Source organism: Oncorhynchus kisutch, linkage group LG7 (assembly GCF_002021735.2).
Source record: "Oncorhynchus kisutch isolate 150728-3 linkage group LG7, Okis_V2, whole genome shotgun sequence".
Taxonomy (NCBI): Eukaryota; Metazoa; Chordata; class Actinopteri; order Salmoniformes; family Salmonidae; genus Oncorhynchus; species Oncorhynchus kisutch.
In genome coordinates this window covers 35,722,065-35,728,206 of record NC_034180.2, presented here as the reverse complement: position 1 = coordinate 35,728,206, position 6,142 = coordinate 35,722,065, and positions in this window count along the sequence as shown.

Sequence of the window (6,142 nt, the reverse complement as noted above, 5' to 3'; positions counted from 1 at the left end):
CTGGCTTACTGGGGCTCTCTCATATCGTCCCTGGGAGGGGTGCGTCACCTGAGTGGGTTGAGTCACTGATGTGGTCATCCTGTCTGGGTTGGCGCCCCACCTTGGGTTGTGCCGTGGCGAAGATCTTTGTGGGCTATACTCAGCCTTGTCTCAGGTTGGTAAGTTGGTGGTTGAAGATATCCCTCTAGTGGTGTGGGGGCTGTGCTTTGGCAAAGTGGGTGGGGTTATATCCTTCCTGTTTGGCCCTGTCCGGGGGTGTCCTCGGATGGGGCCACAGTGTCTCCTGACCCCTCCTGTCTCAGCTTCCAGTATTTATGCTGCAGTAGTTTATGTGTCGGGGGGCTAGGGTCCGTTTGTTATATCTGCAGTATTTCTCCTGTCCTATTCGGTGTCCTGTGTGAATTTAAGTGTGCTCTCTCTAATTCTCTCTCTCTTTCTCTCTTTCTTTCTCTCTCTCGGAGGACCTGAGCCCTAGGACCATGCCGCAGGACTACCTGACATGATGACTCCTTGCTGTCCCCAGTCCACCTGGCCGTGCCGCTGCTCCAATTTCAACTGTTCTGCCTTATTATTATTGGACCATGCTGGTCATTTATGAACATTTGAACATCTTGGCCATGTTCTGTTATAATCTCCACCCGGCACAGCCAGAAGAGGACTGGCCACCCCACATAGCCTGGTTCCTCTCTAGGTTTCTTCCTAGGTTTTGGCCTTTCTAGGGAGTTTTTCCTAGCCACCGTGCTTCTACACCTGCATTGCTTGCTGTTTGAGGTTTTAGGCTGGGTTTCTGTACAGCACTTTGAGATATCAGCTGATGTACGAAGGGCTATATAAATACATTTGATTTGATTTGATTTGAAGTCAAATCTAATTTTGTTAGTCACATGCGCCGAATACAACAGGTGTAGACCTTACAGTGAAATGCTTACTTACGAGCCCCTAACAAACAGTGCAGTTTAAAAAAATATACAGATAAGAATATGAGATAAAAGTAACAATTAATTAAAGAGCAGCATAAAAAATAACAATATATACAGAGTCAATGTGTGGGGGTACCGGTTAGTTGAGGTAGTATGTACACCTGCTGCTCTTGTGTTTTTACTGGTTTACTAGACGTGTGGATATAACGGTGAGTCACTCATAACACTTTGCCAATAACAAACATAATGTATGCGTGTGTTCGTTTGTCTTAAAAGGTTATTGACTTTCACATTACTTGTTTCAGGCAGCAGCAATGACTCAGTACAGGAGTCACTATGCAGCATCAGCTTCATGTGAAGAGGAATAAGACAGTAGGGGCCCTTTAGTAATTGACATTCTGACAACAATATTTCAGAACACACACAAGAAACTGATCATTTAGATGATCTGGATAATCTTCTGTCTGACACTGCCATCTTGTGGATATAAACAGGTAGCATTTGGTAAAAGTGAGAACATTTTGACTGAGATATAATGTTATCATAGCAAAGTTTGTAATAAAGTCAAAGTATTCTTACTAGCTTATTATAAATATAAGTATACTTCCGTTCACATCTTGGGTTTTACATTTTATTTTGTTAGTTAAGAAAAAAAAGTTTTTAAATTGTTTGTAAATTTACATTTGTGAATACAAAATTTGGCCAAAAGAATAATGAAATTAATGACGTGAAATTGTTTCAAATTATTTATATTGTCGGTAAAGAATCCAACCATTACCTCATCGCTCCATAATAGGGTCAAATCTTCATAAATATGTCTTGCCACAGATTCTTTATATCAGTGGTTCCCAAACTTTTTGTAGTCCCGTACCCCTTCACACATTCAACCTCCCGCTGCGTACCCCCTCTAGCACCAGGGTCAGAACCAGGGTCAGCACACTCTCAAATGTTGTTTTTTGCTATCATTGTAAGTCTGCCACACACACACTACATTTATTAAACATAAGAATGAGTTTTGTCACAACCCGGCTTGTGGGAAGTGACAAAGAGCTCTTATTATACCAGGGCACAAATATTAACATAATAATAATCAATAATTTTGCTCTTTATTGAGCCATCTTATATATAAAACCTTACTTGTTCATCAAAAAATAATACAATGATGGAAAGACCTGTGTAACGATATTCGTCTTTCTCTGACGAGCAGTAGTCAAGATCGGACCAATGCGCAGCGTGGTATATGTCCATGTTAATATTTAATAAATAAACTGAGCACTGAAAATACAAAATAACAAAGTGAAAGACAGAAACAAAAACTAAACAGTTCTGTATGGTGTAGACACACAACAGAAAATAATCACCCACAAAACACAGGTGGGAAAAGGCTACCTAAGTATGATTCTCAATCAGAGACAAAAATCGACAGCTGCCTCTGATTGAGAACCATACCAGGCCGAACACAGAAATACAACAAAGAAAAAAGAACATAGACTACTCACCCCAACTCACGTCCTGACCAAACTAACACAAAGACAAAATAAAGGAACTAAGGTCAGAACGTGACAACCTGTGTGTTGTCCTTGTTAATGCAGACAGAGAAGAGCTCCAACTTCTTAATTATAGCCTCAATTTTGTCCCGCACATAGAATATAGTTGTGGAGAGTCCCTGTAATCCTAGATCCAAATCATTCAGGCGAGAAAAAACATCACCCAGATTGTCCAGTCGTTTGAGAAACTCGTCATCATGCAAGCGGTCAGACAAGTGAAAATTATGGTCAGTAAAGAAAATTTAAGTTTGTCTCTCAATAAAAAAAAAAAGTGTCAATACTTTGCCCCTTGATAACCAGCGCACTTCTTCTGTATGTTGTAAAAGCGTTACATGGTCGCTGCCCATATCATTGCGTAATGCAGAAAATACACAAGAGTTCAGGGGCCTTGCTTGAACAAAGATAACAATTTTCACTGTGTCCAAAACGTTTTTCAAGCTGTCAGGCATTCCCTTGGCAGCAAGAGCCTCTGGGTGGATGCTGCAGTGTACCTAAGTGGCGTCGGGAGTAACTGCTTGCATGCGCGTTACCACTCCACTATGTGTTGGTATCTGTGCCATCAGTACAGATACCAACACACGTGTATAGTTTTTTTTGTGCCTTTTCCCACAGCATTGTCCCAGCCATATCTGCGGTAGCAGGAAAAATTAAGTCCTCCATGATAGTATGGGGCTTGCATGTCCTAGCCACTCGGTAGCTCACCATATAAGATGCTTTTAGCCTCTTCTTAATAATGGTATATGTTGCTTTTATACATGTCTTACTACTCAAAAGCCGTCTTAATTCTCGATCAAAAAACTCCCATGGCTTCTTTTTCAAATGGTCATGTTTCATTTCTAAATGTGTGCGCAAGAGTGAAGGTTTCCTGCAAGAGAGTAACGGTTCATTTGATTGGATGTAAATTTTTTGACTAGGCTCGATCAAAAAACTCCCATGCCTTATTTTTCAAATGGTCATGTTTTATTTCTAAATGTGTGCGCAAGAGTGAAGGTTTCCTGCAAGAGAGTAACGGTTCATTTGATTGGATGTAAATTTTTTGACTAGGCTACCTTTGACATTGTGTTGTTATTTCGCTGAACACTAGATGGTTTAATTTTCTTTTGGGTAGTGAAACGAGGCTACTCAGGCGAGAAAAAAACATCACCCAAACATATAGCCCCGTTGAAAAATCTAAATGGACTGTTTGAAAATGTGAATCACATTTTTATTTGGAGTACTACCGACGGCATTGCGCATACCCTTTGGGAATAGCCTCTTTACATGAACACAATGCCAAAGATATAATAACACTGTTTCTGGGTGGTCCTTACAGAAGGTACTATATGAGTTTAGCTTTTTAAACTTCTTAATGTAGTGGTTGGCAGGATAATATTTATGAATCATTTTGTTAATAAGTAGGTACAGTGGGGCAAAAAAGTATTTAGTCAGCCACCAATTGTGCAAGTTCTCCCACTTAAAAAGATGATAGAGGCCTGTAATTCTCATCATAGGTACACTTCAACTATGACAGACAAAATGAGAAGAAAAATCCAGAAAATCACATTGTAGGATTTTTAATGAATTTATTTGCAAATGATGGTGGAAAATAAGTATTTGGTCACCTACAAACAAGCAAACAAGCTGTGTAAGGGCTATTTGAACAAGGAGAGTGATTTCATGACCAATTTATGCAGAAATCCAGATAAGGGTTCACATAATTTTTCTTGCCACTGTATATACAGTACCAGCTAAAAGTTTGGACATACCTACGCATTCAAGGGGTTTTCTTTATTTTTACTATTTTTCTACATTGTAGAATAATAGTGAAGACATCAAAACTATGAAATAACACACACGGAATCATGTAGTAATCAAAAAAGTGTTAAACAAATCAACATCACAAATAAAATGTAAAAAATATTTTATATTTTAGTTTCTTCAAAGTAGCCACCCTTTAACTTGATGACAGCTTTGCACAATCTTAGCATTCTCTCAACCAGCTTCATGAGGAATGCTTTTCCAACAGTCTCAAAGGAGTTACCACATATGCTGAGCACTTGTTGGCTGCTTTTCCTTGACTCTGCGGTCCAACTCATCCCAAACTATCTAAACAGGTTCCAGACAGTCCCGAATAGATTTAGGGTTGAATCTGTAGGAGTGCTGCCTGGCCTGGCCTCCACAATCACCAAACCTCAACCCAATTTAGATGGTTTGAGATGACCTCAACTGGACTGGGATGCTGTGGCATGACCTCAAGAGAGCAGTTCACACCAGACATCCCAAGAATATTGCTGAACTGAAACAGTTTTGAAAAGAGGAACGGTTCAAAATTCCTCCTCCGACCGTTGTGCAGGTCTGATCCCCAACTACAGAAAACATTTGGTTGAGGTTATTGCTGCCAAAGGAGGGTCAACCAGTTATTAAAACCAAGGGTTCACATACTTTTCCCATCCTGCACTGTGAATGTTTACATGGTGTGTTAAATAAAGACATGAACACTTATAATTGTTTGTGTATTATTAGTTTAAGCAGACTGTGTTTGTCTATTGTTGTGACTTAGATGAAGATAAGATCAAATGTTATGACCAATTTATGCAGAAGTCCAGGTAATTCCAAAGGGTTCACATACTTGTTCTTGCCGTTGTATACATACATTTTTAATCATATTATCATATTTGCATATGTTTTATCATACTTTTATTGTGTAATAGATCATAATGGGTTGAACAGTTTTTTTCTCTCAGTCATAAATAAACAATTCCAGGTTAAAGCCAAAGGTCATAGCTTTCTAGGGGGGGGGACGACACTACTACATCAATAAAATATTGCCCTTTTGTTAGATTGCTGACTTAAGCCATAGTGAAATATTAAAAAACAGCTTTCAGCTCAAATCCGTCGTTCTGACCCTGAACAAGGCAGTTAACCCACTGTTCCCCGGTAGGCCGTCATTGTAAATAAGAATTTGTTCTTAAATTACTTGCCTAGTTAATTAAAGGTTAAATAAAAAAATAAAAAAGAAGTCCTGGATGCAATCAATGATGAAACACAGTCTGGCTTCATAAGAAACAAACATATCTCTAACGATATCTCTAAACTAACATACACTGCTCTATCTTTTTAATCTTGACAGTAAAATAAGCAAAGATTTTCAACTTTCTGTTGAGAAACTGTACCCATTACGTTAGGGAAACTGTTGTAATGAACACTTATGAGTATGGTGTGCTTAATCTTCTGGACTTTTCTACTTTGAATAATACTATTGAGATCAATTGGATAACACAATTCCTAACACCCACTTCTATGTGGAAATGTATTCTTCATCATGTACTCTCTACTTTTGGTGGCCTTAACTTCATGTTGGTTTGCAATTATAATATTGACAGTTCCAGTGAAACTCTCTGCTTTTCATTGGCAGGTTTTCTTGTCATGATCCTTAATTTATAAGCATAATTTCTCTACACACAGATATTAGCCTATATCTGGAATAATCAGGAGATATTGTATAAAAAATAAAAAATAAATTGTAGAATATTGGTTCCAAAATAATATCCTATTGGTGAGCCAACTCGTAAATGCAGAGGGTCTTTTACTTATCTATGAGGAATTCTTATCACTTTACAAGATCCCTGTAACACCTAAAGATTTTGCAGTCATTTTAGATACCATTCCCTCAGGTGTTGCTTTATTATTCAGGAA